Source organism: Heterodontus francisci, chromosome 18, assembly GCF_036365525.1.
Source record: "Heterodontus francisci isolate sHetFra1 chromosome 18, sHetFra1.hap1, whole genome shotgun sequence".
NCBI lineage: Eukaryota > Metazoa > Chordata > Chondrichthyes > Heterodontiformes > Heterodontidae > Heterodontus > Heterodontus francisci.
The window spans coordinates 38,499,729-38,516,860 of record NC_090388.1 but is presented as its reverse complement, the minus strand read 5'-3'; the positions used below and the strand labels follow the sequence as shown (position 1 = coordinate 38,516,860).

At 41.5% G+C, this 17,132-nt stretch overlaps 1 protein-coding gene across 6 annotated transcripts in view; it reads left to right on the top strand.

The window, feature by feature from the left end:
* foxp2 (forkhead box P2) overlaps nt 1-17,132 on the top strand; it is a 924,460-nt gene that overhangs the window by 803,121 nt on the left and 104,207 nt on the right. The window lies entirely within an intron of this gene.

The following is a 17,132-nucleotide window of genomic DNA, read 5'->3' as shown; positions in this document are numbered from 1 at the left end:
CTGGTCCAAGCTGATGAGGCAGGTGTCCACACCCCTGTCCCATACATAGGCAATTGTACCCTGAGTACGAGGCTATCAGAGATCTTCCTACCAGGTACAGTACAGGTCTGATTGGGGTGAATCATCAACTCCAGAGCAGACTTGAACCGATTGGCGATGACATTGGACAGAATTTTGTAGTCCACATTAGGCAGTGAGATGGGCAACCAATCTCTGATTTCCTCCCTCTCCCCCTTCCACTTGTAGATGAGAGTGATGATGCCTTTCCTCATAGAATCTGACATGCTGCCGGCCAGAAGCAAACTGTAGGTCTGGGCTGGTTCAGTCCCACAGAGTTGAATACAATTCGACTAGTAAGCTGTTGCTTCCGGGAGTTTTACTCGTCTTGAAGGACCCGACGGCCTTTGTCAGCTCGTTCAGAGGCAGTGGTTTGTCCAGACTCTCCCGCGTACTGTCATCAAGACCTCCGTGATAGAGGAAGGAAGGATTGGAAGGCTGTGCTGTCTGTTGGCTTCACATCATACAGCCTGGCATAAAAGGATTTGTTCAGCCTTAGTATGTCAGGCTGCGATGACGTTACCGAGCCATCCTCTTCCTTCAGGCTGCTGATCACAGAGCTTTCTCTGTGTACCTTTTGGAAGAAGAAACGAGAGCATGTCTCATCCTGCTTCATGAAGTGCACTCTCGACTGGAAGATGATCTTGAAGGCTTCCTGCTGGCTCTTCACCTCTCGGAGATCTTCCTTGACATCAGCTGCCAGGAGCAGATGCTGCATGCTTTTCTGAAATCAGGAAATTTCCTTTTATCTCTCTTTCTCACCTTCTGAACATCATTGAGGATGAAGAACTTCTTGATGTTCACCTTGATTGCTTCCCACAAGTATGTCAGGACTCTAAGAGGGGATTCATGGTTCTCCAAACTTTGTAATCCCCTTTGAGTTCCTCAATGTTCTCTGGGATCAGCAGTTTTCCATTCAGCATCCATGTCCCCCTGCCAACTCTCTGGGCATCCTATAAGTGACAGTTGGCCAGTAGGAGGCAGTGGTTAGAGAAAAATACCAGCTTGATGTCAGTGGACCTGGCCCTTAAATGCTCAGGATGCAAACAGGAAGTCAATCCTGGAATGGACCAGGTGTATCTATGCTGTGCTCTGGCTGCAGGGTTGCTGAAGACATCATGCAGCTTGGCATCTTTTACCATTTCCGTCAGGAGTCTGGATGTGTCATCCATTTGGCTGTCGGCTAGAATGACCAGCCTGGTCGTCGCTAGCAGCAGTGGGAGCTGCTAGAGGACGGTCAGCCCCTTGCTATAAACTAGGAACTTTACCCCTTCCCACCACCCACTAGACCTATTAAAAACATTTGATCCCACTTCTCCCCCCTCCCACCCTGGAAACGTACCTCCTCCCCTCTCCCCACCAGTGTCCCTCATTGGATCTCTGGACGGAGATCCAAAGGCGAGGGAGTCCCAGCAACCGACCACAATATCGGAGCAGGATGGCCGACGGGAGCAGGTAAGTCATTAATTCCTTAATTTACATTCATTAACATATTTAAATCCTGCTTGCTTCTGTTGTCAAGCGGCGGCGGCGGGGGGTGCCGCCTCAGGGCCTCACCGCCGCCGGAAATATGTCAGGGGATCGGTAAAATATTCAGCTCCAGGTGTCAGTACTAGTCCTAGTTCTTGAGTATGTTCTTGCATACCCATAGTGTTCGCAAACTGTATCACAGTTGTTGGATTCAGAACACTGGACACTCATGGGAGGATTGTTCCACTGGTTTGACATCGAATCACAGAATTTTTACAGTGCAGAAGGAAGCCATTTGGCCCATCGTGCCTGCACTGGCACTCCAAAAAAGCAATTTTCTCAGTTCCATTCCCCCTCCTTCTCCCCATAACCCTGCACATTCTTCTTTTTCATATAACAGTTAATTCCTTTTGACTGCTTCAATTGAATCTGCCTCTACCAAATTCTCAGGTAGTGCATTCCAGACATTAACCACTCTCGGTGTGAAAAGGCTTTTCTTCATGTCACTTTTGCTTCTCTTACCAAATACTTTAAATCTGTGCCCTCTCGTTCTCAATCCTTTCACAAGTGGGAACAGTTTCTCTCTAACTACTCTGTCCAGACCCCTCATGATTTTGAATACCTCTATCAAATCACCTCTCAGCCTTCTCTTCTCCAAAGAAAACAGCCCTAACTTAGAGTCATAGAGTTATACAGCACAGAAACAGGCCCTTCGGCCCATCGTGTCCGTGCTGGCCATCAAGCACCTATCCATTCTAATCCCATTTACCAGCACTTGTCCCACAGCCTTGTATGCTATGGTGTTTCAAGTGCTCATCTAGATACTTCTTAAATGTTGTGAGGATTCCTGCCTCTACCACCCCTTCAGGCAGTGTGTTCCAGATTCCAAACAGCCTCTGGGTAAAAGAATTTTTCCTCAAATCCCCTCTGAACCTCCTGCCCCTTACCTTAAATCTATGCCCCCTGGTTATTTACATCTCTGCTAAGGGAAAAAGTTTCTTCCTATCTACCCTATCTGTGCCCCTCATAATTTGCATTCCTCAATCAGGTTCCTCCTCAGCCTTCACTGCTCTAAGGAAAACAACCCCAGCCTATCCAGTCTCTCTTCATAGCTAAAATGCTCCAGCCCAGGCAACATCCTGGTGAATTTCCTCTGCACGCACTCCAGTGCAATCACATCCTTCCTATAGTGTGGCGACCAGAACTGTACACAGTACTCCAGCTCTGGCCTAACTAGCATTTTATACAGCTCCATCATAACCTCCCTGCTCTTATATTCTATGCCTCAGCTGCTGCCTTCAGTGATCTATGGACAGGTACACCAAGGTCCCTCTGACTCTCTGAACATCCTAGGGTCCTGCCATCAATTGTATATTCCCTTGCCTTGTTATTGCTCCCAAAATGCATCAGCTCTCACTTCTCAGGATTAAATTCCATTTGCAACTGCTCTGCCCATCTTACCAGCCCATCTATATCTCCCTGTAATCTAAGGCTTTCCTCCTTACTATTTACAACACCACCAATTTTCGTGTCATCTGCGAACTTACTTATCATATCTCCTATATTCACGTCTAAATCATTAATGTACACTACAAACAGCAAGGGTCCTAGCACCGATCCCTACTGTACACCACTAGTCACAGGCTTCCAATCGCAAAAACAACCCTCAACCATCACTCTCTGTGTCCTGTAACTGAGCCAATTTTGGATCCAATTTGCCAAATTGCCATTGATCCCATTGATCCCAATCCATCTTCATAACTGAAGTTCCTCATCCCTGGAACTATTCTCGTGAATCTTTTCTGTACTCTCTCCAATGCCCTCACGTCTTTCCTAAAGTGCGGCGCCCAGAACTGGACGCAATACTCCTGCTGAGGCTGAGCTCGTGTCTGAGAGAAGTTCAACGCAATTTCCTTGCTCTTGTACTCTATGTCCCTATTAATAAAGCCCATGATACTGATGCTTTATTAACCACTTTCTCAACTTGCCCTGCCACCTTCAATGACTTATGCAGGTCCCTCTGCTCCTGCACCCCCTATAGAATTGTACCCTTTATTTTATATTGTCTCTCCATGTTCTTCCTACCAAAATGAATCACTTCACATTTCTGTGCATTGAAATTCATCTGCTACTTGACTGCCCATTCCACCAACTTTGTCTATGTCCTTTTGGAGTTCTATACTATCCTCCTCACAGTACACAATGCTTCCAAGTTTCGGATCATCTTCAAACTTTGAAATTGTGCCCTATATGTCAAAGTCTATGTCATTAATATATATCAGGGAAAGCAAGGGTATCAACACTGACCCCTGGGGAACTCCACTACAAACCTTCCTCCAGCCCAAAAAACATCCATTAACCACTACTCTTTTTTTTCCTGTCACTCAGCCAATTCCATATCCATGTTGCGACCATCCCTTTTATTCCATGAGCTACAGGTTTGCTCACAAGTCTGTTGTGTGGCACTGTATCAAATGCCTTTGGAAAGTCCATGTACACCACATCAACAGCATTGCCCTCATCAACCCTTTCTGTTACCTCCTCACAAAACTCCAGCAAGTTAGCTAAATATGATTTTCCCTTAAGAAATCCATGCTGGCTTTCATTAATTAACCCGCATTTATCCTTGTGACTATTAATTTTGTCCTGAATTATTTTTTCTAGAAGTTTCCCCACCACTGAAGTTAAACTGAGTGACCTGTAGTTGCTGGGCTTATCTTTGCACCCTTTTTTGAACAAGAGTGTAACGTTTGTAATTCTCCAGTCTTCTGGCACCACCCCCGAGTCTAAGGAAGACTGAAAAATTATGGCCAGTGCCTCCACGATTTCTATTATTCTTCAGTATCTTTGGGTGCATCTCATCCAGTCCTTGTTCTTTATCCACTTTAAGTACAGACAGCCTATCTAACACATCTTCTTTATCAATTTTAAACCCTTCTCGTGTCTAAATTACCTCCTATTTCACCATTGCTTGGGTTGCATCTTCTTCCTTGGTAAAGACAGATGCAAAGTATTCATTTAATACCTCAGCAATGCCCTCTGCCTCCATGTGTAAATCCCCTTTCTGGTCCCTAATCAGCCCCACTCCTTCTTTTACCACGCTTTTACAATTTATATGTGTATAGAAAACTTCGGGATTTCCTTTAATGCTAGCTGCCAGTCTCTTTTCATGCTTTTGCTTTTCTTGTTTGCTTCATGGGGTGGGAGGTGGGTGGTGGGTGGTGGTCTTGTAAGCAGCAAGGTTTGGACTGTCCTCTGCTGGTGGTGTCTTTCACCTCTGTTCCTCATTGAGGATGTTGCTGCTCTCGGATTCCTGGATCTGGGGTGTGCTGGGCATCTTGCTGCACTCGGCGCTTTGGGGTTGGGGTGCACTGGGCCCTTCACTGCATCCATTGTTTCGGAGCTGAGGAGCCTTCTTCTTTTGCTTTCTGATGCTTCTTTTGCTGGTGTCGCCTTTCCTGCCCTTCCTCATCCAATGAGGAGCAGCCACTGTAGTTCGTTTCAGACATTAGCTTCCTCTTGCCATTGGTTTGGGTGGTGGCCAGTTCCCTTTATTGGGCCTTCTTCTTTGTGATTTTCCTCTTAACCACTTGCTATCTTTTTTGCACGGTCTCCAGTGTGTCTGTCTTTTTATAACATGGTGACCCAGAATTGTGCACAGTACCCTAGGTGTAGTCTAACCGAAGTTCAATACAGATTTAGCATAACTTCTTTACTTTTCAATTCTATTCTCTAGATATAAACTCAAGTGCTTGGTTTGCTATTTTTATGGCCTTTTTAATCTATTTGCTACTTTTAGTGATTTGTGTATTTGTACCCCCTTTGCCCTTCTTCCCCATTTAGATTTTTATTTTCTAAGTAATATGCAACCTTATTATTTTTCTTGCCAAAATGTAATACTTCTCATTTATCTATGTTGAAATTCATTTTCCAATTATGTGCCCATTCTGCAAGTTTGTTAATTGCTTCTTATAATTTGTTGCAGTTCTCCTGAGTATGTCTATCCCCCCACCACCACAAATTTGGTGTCATCTGCAAATTTAGAAATGGTGTTTTTGATTCAAAAGTCTAAAACATTAATGTAAATTGTGAATAACAGTGATCCCAGAACTGATCCACTTTATGAGCTGAAATTTCACTTTGGGGATGGGAAACAGGAGCCGGGACTGTTTCCGGGTCACAAATCTGGCCCTGGGGGTGGTAGTGTGGGGAAATAGTTACATTGGAATTTTGACCAGGGCGCCCCCTTAATTGGTATGGAGACAGGTCCTTTGTCCAATTAAGGGTGGCGGGTGGCCTCTTAAAGCTGGAGGGCCAATCAGAGGCCTTCCAGCTTCAGAGGAGCAGCTGGCTGCAATGATACGTAACTGATAGGTGTCCTCTCAGAAACTTTTTCTAAGTTTAATTTAGGAATGGATACTGCAGCCAGGCCACCACTGTGAAGGGTTGGGGGGTAAGAATCCCTCTACAGGATGGTGTTTGGCTGCACCGGCATCCAGGGAAGGACTATACTCCTGCCGCTGTGTGCCCGCCTGCAGGTAGCTGAACTGCCCCGTGTTGCATCAGGAATCTAGAGGCCGACTGAAAAACACCTACTCTACCTACTCTACTCATTACCTACTCTTAACAAAGCTCTGAACAAGCCTAATTGGCTGTCCACCTCAAGGGTGCAGGCAGCCCTGCCAGCTACAAACCCGCCTCTGCCAAAATGGCCAGTGCTGGGAACAGGGTCAGGAAACTGGCATGGTATTTTTGGGCCCCGTCCACCTCCGTTCCCGATCTTTGCGGCGCCCGAAAATCCTGCCCTCTTATGCTGTCACCTGTAGCTGAGTCTCAGTTGCTTATAAAAGTTGCAAATTGTAACGAACCTGTTATGATAAGGTGAGGGGGGGGGGGGGGGTCGATAGGTTCCCCTCTTGTCCCTCTCCTTGTTTGACCCCAACAGGGTTTATTTCTTTTAAACCTTGGATATTCTTACCAATTCAGTGAGTGTTTAACCCTTTATGTGCTGTGGAGTCTGGTAATTCAGTTGTCTTCCAGCTGAATTTGAGGTCCTGAAGTTCCTGGCTGGTAGAGGTGGCCAATTGGTTCAGGGTTTTCTTGGAGACAGTGATGCAGATGGTTGTTTTCCCAGGGTCTCTGTCTGCAGCAATGATAGGTGTTGGAGGATGAATATGTGGAAGACAAGGTCAAATGTTGCAGAATGGTCAAGGTGGAGGATGAGGAGGGATAATGCCCCACAATCAGAGTCACATAGTATATAATTTATTCACAGTAAATGTCAAAAGTTACTTATGCTTTTTAAAAAAAAATCAACTTCCTCATAATTGTCTCCTCTGTGTATCTCCATTCTGAGTAAGCAATCCCTCGATTTTAAAATTCTCATCCCTGTTATCAAATCCCTCCATGGCCCGCTCCCTCCCTAATCCCCAGTCCCACAACCCTCATGCGCTCATCTAATTCTGGCCTCTTGAGCATTCCCAAACCTAATTGCTGTTCCATTGGTGGCTGTGCTTTCAGCTGCCTGCTCCCAAAGCTCTGGAATTCTCTCCCTAAACCTCTCTGTCTCTCTACCTCTCTTTGTTCCTTAAGGCGCTCCTTAAAACCTACCTCTTTCGCCATCTATCCTAATATCACCTTATGTGGCGCGGTGTCAAATTTTGCTTTATAATACTCATATGAAGTGTCTAAGGACATTTTATTACATTAAAAATGCTATATAAATACAAACGTAAATAAATTCCACCATTTCTGTTGGCTTATTGTAACTTCTGACCATTGCTGACTTCCCTCAAAGTATTGCAAAAAATGCACTCTTGCAATCGTTGCTTTGTTATGTATTAATTTGGATTGAATAAATTTATAGAACCATATAAAGTCTGTTTGCATGTTGGAGTTGGAGTTTTTATAAGTTTCCAAAAGTAAAGGCAATGTAATATTGTGCATTTTTTGGGAAAATTTTATCCCTAGTTCATTGTAAAACAACATTATAATTTGGTCTGTGTAACAGGACTCTTGGAGTAAAAGTGCAATATACTGGTGCAGATTTATACACATGCCTGTTTTATACTGTCTGTGACCTTAGAGATGTACAGTATTAATTTATTTTTGGACTCACTACATTGTGCATAATATGGTGAACATATTCAGGTTCATTAATATGTCCTGAAATTTATTTCACCCATTAATGAAAGGTGACTTACAGCACATTAACCATCCTTTGATTGGATTCACTATGTCACCTAGTCTCTCAAGTTGACCGTGCATGTGTTTCAACAAATCCGTTTAATAATGAAGTGTATTTTGCAATCATGGAAATTGTAAATGTAGCTTATACATTACTGTATTTCTACAAAGCACAAATGTAAATTCAAAATGCCTGTGAAGGGTAAGTTCGTATCTACTTTCTGCTGTACTCATCCATGTACATTATGTTAGTATCTGCATAATGTGCATGACACTTGAGGGTCCTTCATAAACACCTCTTTCTTGCTCTGAACCTCAGTGTTATGACATGTAATGTTCTATAATGTTCTCAAGCACACAACTGTTTTTCAGCACATTATTTACACAGTTTAAAAATAAGGGGTCGCTCATTTAAGACAGAGATGAGGAGAATTTTTTTTTCTCGGAGGGTTGTGAGTCTTTGGAACTCTCTTCCCCAGAGAGCAGTGGAGGCAGGGTCATTGAATATTTTTAAGGCAGGGGTAGATAAATTCTTGACTAACAGGGGATTCAGAGGGTATCGGGGGTAGGCGGGAAAGTGGAGTCAAGGCCACAATCAGATCAGCCATGATCTTATTAAATGGCAGAGCAGGCTCGAAGGGGCTGAATGGCCTACTCTTGCTCCTAATTCATATATTTGTATTATTTGTGGTATTTTCCAAGAAGCAGTCCTGTTCAATATTTAATACCTTGATTTTAACTGGAGAAGACTGTAAAAGTATTTGAAAAAACATAATTTTATCTCTGGCATTGCATTGTGCATTTGCCTTCAACTGAGAGATTAGAGTGGTCTGGGTCATCAGTGCTATTCTCTAATGGACCAGCAGGAGATGCTTTTCTATGGGGTAGTGCTGATATTGCTATTTTTATATGCTATCAGAAGGTGTTTCATCTGAAGTCTGACCAAAAGCAATTGAAACTTCACAGTATTTTAGGGGGATATCTTGGCCAAATGAAAGTCAAGGCTATTCAAGCAGAATTCACCTGATTTACCGTAAGAGGCATTTGGTCAAGCAGCTAACTTATTTTGTAAAACTAGTGGATTCCTATCTTACAGTAAGTGAGATGAGGTGCTGTATTGAAGAACACGATTACTATATAATGCAATACATCATTTATTACTTTGCTAAGTTGATTGTTGTGAATGGCTACATCCTGAGGGCAATTAGAGGCTAATTCCTTTTAGGCACAGCATGATGTCCATTATTGGATCATTATTTCTCTGTAGATCAGCCGTCCATGGCTCCCTCCCCTCTCCAAATTTGGAATCCCAGCAGGAAATGACATTTTGTACACGCACATATATATGGGAAGGGAAGGAGCCTGGAATTGCATATTATGGAACTATATTAAAATTATGTTTTGCGAATGGTACAATTTCTGTTTTATGAAATTTCCAGTCATAACCACTCTATGGAAAATGACTCCTCGCAGGAGGGAGGAGGGGGAGCCTGGAGCAGGGGAGGACTAAATTATCATGCTGCACCCCAGAGAAGCATTCCTAATACTTGTGGTCCACAAAGAAAGTAAATGAAAACTTACCTTAAATGCCCTCTTCTTGTCCTGGACTCTCTTCCCACAGTCTTCATCTGGTGGGAAAATTATGGTCGCTTCCTCGCTCAGGCCACAGTTAAAAATTCCAGACTGGTCTGATGACGTCATTGTACCCCAATCTGCACATGCAAGGAAGAAACCCGTTTGCTTTAGGCAGGTGATCTTGTCACCTGTTCAAAATAGCTGATTGAAGATGGCGGGATCCTTGCAGGCATTGGTAGGGGTAACGCCTGGCCGATTTTAACTGCTCAGCCACATGGCGGGTAGGGTTAAAATTGCCCTTTTAATTCTTTACAACAATTCAAAAGTTTATGCTTACACAAAAAGTTTTACTGTTAAAAGTAACCTCTGACTCTGGTAAAGTTTTTGATCAAATTTCAAAAACAGCCTGGTTTCTTTGTTGGGCTAGGTTTAAACATTAGAGTGACAGAGGTTTTTTTTGAATTCATCATAGCATGATTCATTCCCAGCAGACTGTATTGTCAACAGCTGTTTCATACCTTCCTATTTTAATGGAAGAAATATGTACCAACAAAATCTAAATGCCACTGAATTCTGTCGTGGGTATCACAAACGGTGCTGCAGTAAGTGGTTTGGTTTGACAAGTACTTGCTGTAAGCAAGTAAATGTCATTTAATATGTCAGTTACATTGTACAAGTCTGCATCAGGAGAATTTTTTGGAAAACCCTATAATCAGTTTCTGGTTACGGAAAAATTTCAGATTCTTGTAAATAGGATACTCAATGTTGAAATTGCTTGCAATTCTTTTTGCAGACATCTAATAGCATACAGCTGATGTCAAGTGGAAGTAAACCTCTGGAAAACAAACCATTTTGCAGATAGCAATACCTATAAGTAATGTGAATTGTTGGAACTGAGTGTTTCATTGGAATTGTCCAATATAATCTGAATTATAACCTATAGTCAATTGACTGCGTTAGTTTAAAGATGCAGGAATAACAGTAACAAATTTACCTGTATAAATGCATGGGAGCAATAAAAGAATTATGCTAGTTCTACATGTGCAATCTGATTACTGTGACCAGAGTGTTAATTGGATTCTAACTGCCAGATCTGATATATCTAGCTTTGTAGTGGAAAACCTTTTGAAAGTGATGAACTGTAATTCACTGAGCTGCTTGAAGCACTTGTAATTTACTGTGTGTCATACTATGAAGAGTACGACCTAATGGACTTCACATTACCTGTAGCATCACAAACCTCCAAGTGAAAGTAGCTGCTGTAAAATGATAGTGAAAGATAGTGAGATATGTGTGGAACCTGCCATATTTAGCTAAAATGCAGTTCTCATGTCTTTCACTAATACATGATGGTTTAGGTAAGTCTGGCTGAGCTCATTATCTGTCTGCAGGTAGCCTATAAAAAATTGGAGTAAAAATCAGTGTGAAACAATAGTTGTGGCGTAAGAATTGTAATTGGTTCATGACTAAACATGGTAATCAGAACAAGTCTAAGTCGAAGAATGTTGTAAAAATCCAGGTTTAGCTCATTTTTATAAGTGGAGCAGAGGAGAACCAGGGTTTTTGTTTTGTTTTATTGTTTATTCAGCTTGTGAACTCTTTTAGGGAATTAAAGTTCAATTTTGATGTGATGAACAGTGCTTACTAGTATCATGTGAACTTGTAACTAAAATGCCATAAACCATTCATACAGAAAACAAACATCCAGAAATTATACCATTTATAGACAGTAGATGATATCTGTCATGTTTTATAATAGTTATGAGAAATGTATTATTTATATTCTATAAAATATAGTATTGTTCCATCATAATGTTTTTATTTTGTAACCTTCTTTGATAGTGGGCTGAATTTTACGACCCCCAGGAGGGGGTTGGTGGCCGGGGGGTGGGGACGGGGTGCGGGGGTGGTGTAAAGTGGAGCAGGAGGCTGAGGGGACCCTGCCCAACCCGCTTCCGCCTCTGCTGCCACTTTATGCACGGCGGTGGCAGTGAAAAATGGCTCACCCGCCCCAGGCCAATCAAGGCTCCTAAGTGGCCACTTAACGACCACTTAAGGGCCTTCATCCGCCTCCATGGAGATTTTACGCATGGCAACCGGGTGTCATAGACCTGAGAAAAGTTGCCTGACAAAAGCAGGTGGCTTTCTGACGGCCTGGGGGGGGGGGGGGGGGCCTCCTTCTCAGGCACCCTGTGCCCGATGGAGGGATGCCCACACTGTCCCAACCACCCCCAACACCCAACATGCCCCCGTCCTGCCAATCGATCACTCTTGCCTCGCCGGGGCCCTACTGATCACCCCAGTGAGGCAACAAAAACCTACCTTAGGTCCTGGGCTTCCTGACATCTTCTTCTGCAAGCTGGGCTGCGGTTCCAGCAGTGGCCACTGCTCCTGGTGGCGCTCCTGGGACAGAGAGCTACCGGCACACTGATTGGCCGGCAGCTCACTGAGGCTGGACCTCCTGTCTCAAGCGGGTGGAAGTCCCGCCTCAGAACAGTTATAGGCCGGGGACACACAAAATACAGGCTGGCTCCTGTCCGCCAAGGGTTAAATCCCAGCCAATATTACAGTATTTAGTTCTGTTTGGGAACTGGCTTATTCATGCCCAGTCTTTACTACTTTACAAGTTAAAACTCTCTCCACATTAATTTGAATGACCTTTGCTGTTCAATTTTTAAGGTACAAACTGGAAAAGAACTATTAACTGCCAAACAACCCTGACCTACATATTTTGAGAAAGGATGGCTATGGTTATTAGCAGCTTTTCACTTGTTTTTTTTATCATTTGGGAAGTGGCAAGGCACCTTAATCTGTCAAAAGCTGAACAGTTTTGACCTCTTGAAATATTGTAAAGATTAAATTTTGTGTTTACTGTACAGATTAGTTGATCCATTGAATTGTGTTGATGCTTTGTTCATTGTTTTTGTTGAAAATACAAAACAAGCTGGGTTGTGGTGTTTCTGACTGTGATGCATTGCCTTTATGATGTTTTTCCAAACAGAACTGCATATGAAAAACCAGAACTGCATGTGAAAAAACATGCAAGCCAGCAGACTAGAGGGCTTCTAGGATAGCTATCCAATCTTTGATCCGTTGTTATTAGCCGTCGGTATTCAGACAGAGTAATTGCCGAGCCTCTTGGTACAAGGTTCACAGTAAATCTACCTCAGTTTTCCCTTTTCTTCCTGCCTGCCTCCATTGAAGTTGACCTCTGTCAGTTAGAGAGCCTCATCAGTGACTCCAACCGCAGCAAGAGCATCTTAATGATCTGAAATTCTTCTGAGAAGTTGGTGATGTTTTCTCATCAGGATCCAATTTGGAGCGCTTTGTTCCATTCTTGAACTTGTCTTTGGATCCACTGAATAGCAAGTCAGTTTGTAGTCTTTTATATTTTTAGAAAGCCAAAATACACTCCTGCAGGAAAAATAGGAAAGAAAATGTAGTATTTGGGAAAATCATTTGTTCTAACTGATTGTTTTATAAAGTGGTATATTTCAAGATATCCTAGTACACAATAGCAGGACAATAAGGATATTGTACAGATAAAACAAACTTAGGACAAAATGCATTTTCAGTTGGCAGTAGATATTAATTTCCCAAAATCTGACTGCAAATTTAGCATCAATTACCTAATAATTTCAATATAGTAATTCAGATGTGTACAGAAATAAAGCAGAGGCACTGAGAATGGGATAGTTGATGCTATACTGTTCTTTTTATGTGAGAATGTTTTCAGTAAGATTGGTTCGAAAATGCTTATTACTGTTAGCCCTTCATAGCCTCATCTTTAGAAGTAAAATTTACTGCAATTCAACCTCTATTCCTCTCTATTCACCACACTTGTCAGTCAGCTCAATGCTGTATCTACAGGAATGGAGGTGTTATATTCCAGCAATTATCATGTCATATACTTGAAAATGTAAATGAATGTGTGTGTAAAATTAAATTTATGGGTTGTCAGTGAAGAATAAGAACCAGGAGAGCAATTACTTATCTGCTTTCATCTCTCTAGCTCTGATACATCAGGCAGAAAACCATGCAGATAAATGCTGGAATTAGCATTATGCAGGTCTTAAAATGAATGGGCTGGTGTCTTGTGTTGCCTTCTATAGCTTTTGTTTTGAAGAGCAAGTGAAATTAAGATGATTATCATCCATCAATCCACTAGAAAGACAGTGATAGAACAAAAGACGCTTAAATTCCATGTTTACAGTATTTGGTTTTCAAAGAGAGTCAGCTTTATTGGGTCAGTTTTATGTTTTGTTGAAATAGTATTATGTAGAAAATTTTGTGGGTTCTTTTACCAACAATTTAGAAATGCATTTCCCAAAGAAGTGAATAATGCTGAGCATTTAGAAACTGATGCAAAGCCAGTAATGTGAATTTGAAATGTACATTAACATTTGCAGTGAGTTGTATCAATAATATTTAATAATTAAGATAGATTAAAACATCCACACATTATTACTTGGTATTGCATCTTGCTCAAGTTTACATGTCTACAGCAACACTCATCAGCAAAACTGTATCCACAGTGTTTGTGCTTGAATCTTAAGTGTTCTAATTAATTTTTTCATTCATTTTTAAACATTTTTGATGCGACAGTGTAAATGCTATACTGTGGGCATTTGCCAGTTCAGTAAATGTGTCTGCAATGTAAAGTTTCAAACAAGGGCTAAGGTTAAAATGGTAAGATCAAAAATCTGCTGGCTCTAATTCACCAAGTTTTAGGACTCCAGGAACAATGCTGTAGATTTGTTTGAATATGAATGTGCAGTGGGATGTAGTTTGACCTTCAGCTGTGATTTCAGTTCATCAGGATTAGTCAAGCTAGGCGATCAAGACTGCTAATGCATAATGACTTATAAAATGAAAAATGTGTAGTGACCATGCAAATGTTTCAGCTAATCAAAGAGGAGAACTTTAGCTTTGAGAGAAAAGAACAACAAGGGCATGTCAAGGCCTTAAGTGAAGATGTGTGTAAAATAATCTGAGCAGCTTTATTAGCAAGAGAAGGTTTCAAAGTTTCGTTTTGGCTTCTTCACATATTGCACAGCATATTATGTTGCATAAATAGTATCAAAAGTAAGAATGGATGAGTAGCTTATTTTTTTCCTGGTAGAAACTGCTTTAAGATGAATCTGATACAAAATTCACAATGACACCTCAAAGCTGGTGAAAAGGCAAACTGCTCTATTCCACATTCATTTTACAGAATGAAGAAACAGTTTTTATTGTCTTAATTTACTACACAGGGGTTAATTTTAATCCTACCTTATGGCAGGAACTGAATGGGTGTGTAGTTAAAAACAAGCAGGTTACTTAGCCGCTCAGATCCTGACCATTTCTGAATTTAAACGCCAGGGTTTTTCAGGTGCGTTAGATGCCTACCTAAAGAGAGTGAGAGCCTCATAAATTTATTCAAATCAGGTTTCAATTATATCAAAAGGACCCCGATGCAATTTTAACCAGAGTCTGTGGCTTTCCCCCAAGGCAAAACAGGTCTGCAGACAGAAGTGGCCCTTTAGGCAAGTCTAAAACTTTGCTTTGTGGGGCCAGGAGCAGCACTAGTGCACCTCCAAGCCCCACCAGGAGAGTTGCAGCCCACACACCATTCCTCTCCCTTCCATGGAACCCTCATGATTCCCCCAGCCCCCACCCGTCACTTACCTGGAAGCTGTTGGAAGACCAAGGGATGCCTGTTGGCATTTAAACGAAGCTCGGAGGCTAAAATCATCTTCTGTGACCCCCCCCACAACTGCTTCGCTGGGTGGGAAATTAACTCACTGGAATAGTTTCTCACTGGAGACCTATTCAGAGTTAAAATCCACCCTGTGAAAAACATTTGGATAATAACATTTTACCTCAGAATCACGTTGGGCACCCTTGCAACTGGTCTTTTCTATGTGTCTTCATTACTTGAATTGTCAGCAAGATTTCTTTATTCTCCACCACCGCATCACCCCCCACCCCCCCCCCCCCCCCCCGCAACCCCCACCTCCACCCAAAGGATTATGTAGAAACAATATGAGAAGATTGTGGGATTTTAATTGAAGGGTTCAGTCTCTCAAAAACTGAGAGCCAACGTTGACTGATATGTAAGCATCATGTCAACCTTAAAAATGGATTGCAGCCTTAATTACTTGTTATCTTATGGAATTCACTTTAAAGCATGTCTGTAGTGCCACCAGTGATAATGTAAAACAAGTGGCATAACATTGCTATATTATTATTCTCAAGTGTCCAAGCAGCCGTTTTGTATGCATGTAAATTCTTACTGTATTCTGCAATTTAGTTGGGAGAGGGGCGTAAGCAATTTCAGACATATTACAGATGGCATACATGAATCCTTACAGAGATTGGCATTATTTGTGTCCTTTCTGATTCTGGCTATTGCCCATTTTACAGGTTAATGACTCATTGTTTATGTGGCTAAGTTCATTCCATGCATAAGTATAGTTAACTATCGCCAGGAGTCTCATATCCTTTTGTATTTTGACTTGAAGTAAAATATGTCATCAGTGCTATAATGTATCCTTTTTCCTACTAGTTTATATACTGCTGTTGGTATATCACATTTATAGCATTTTAAAACAAAGGAATTTTTTTACAGAAGGAGAAATTAAATCTTCATGAGAAATTTAAAATAACACAAGCTTTGTGCATTTTGTTCTTTTTCTTACTTTTTTCTTTCACCAATGTTCTCCTCACTTCTCCTCCCCTGAAGATGTTTCCCTTGCTGTATGGACTCGAGTCACTCTCTTCCCTTCCCCACCTCATACCTCATCAAAGTGGGCATGTGTGAACCTTGGGTGGGGGTGCATTTCAGCTGAACTCAGTTCTGTCCTCCCCTGGCAAAGATAAACACAGGTTTTGGGACAAGTACCTGGATAGTAATCAAAAGCAGAAGCAGTGGCAGATTTTTTCCTGAAAGTTTGGGGTCCTATGGCCAATTGTATTGCCTCAACGACAGTGCAAGCTCAGATAGCTCACTCAGTACAAACTGAGCATTAAACCTTCCTGATCCAGACAGCTTAGCAATTCAAAGTATCATAAGGATAGCTTTGTTTACTACATTTAGTTGGTCACCGAGGCAAATGGTTAGATTTTTGTCATCACTACTTGGGTGATAATCTGGTAATTTGGAATGAAAATCAGACGATTTCTATGAAGGGTGGGTGATCTACTTTACAGGTCACCATCCAGGCAGTAAAAACAGAAATCCACTCCAATTTTCTTTTCTCAGGTGTATGTTTCTAGTATTGTAGTATATGCATATAGTTGTAATATTTACTATAAGTGGTTTGCTGATAATTCACACAAAAAACTGCATTCTATCTGACTAGACATTAGCATCAATGTGAACACTGTTGTTAATGGATGCTTTAATTTTCTAACAACAGAATACTTAGATGTCACAAAGCAACTCATTTGTATGTGGAGATTTATTTTGATGTATTTTCTTCAATAGGTTGCACCCCGATTGTCCAGAAAAAAAGGAAGGTTTTAATTTATTTAAAGCATAGCTGCTTATGATACATGTCCTTTGTTGTAACTTGTCAGCTTTACACACCCTGTATTGTTCCTGGCAAAACCAACTGCAATAAAATGCTTTTCTGGTAAGCTTACAAAAATGCTGACATAATTTTATATATTGATTCTCAAGTGCCAAATTCTTGTCTTTTGTATCAGATGTAATTTTACAGCAGATATTTTGGGTTGTTTTTGCTAAGGAATTTTGAAATTTATTATGCATTTTCATTAGTTAAAAATAGTCTCCGCTGAAAAGTTACTGAACAATGATTATCTTCAAATTGAAAAAGTTGTCAAATTATATCAGATTA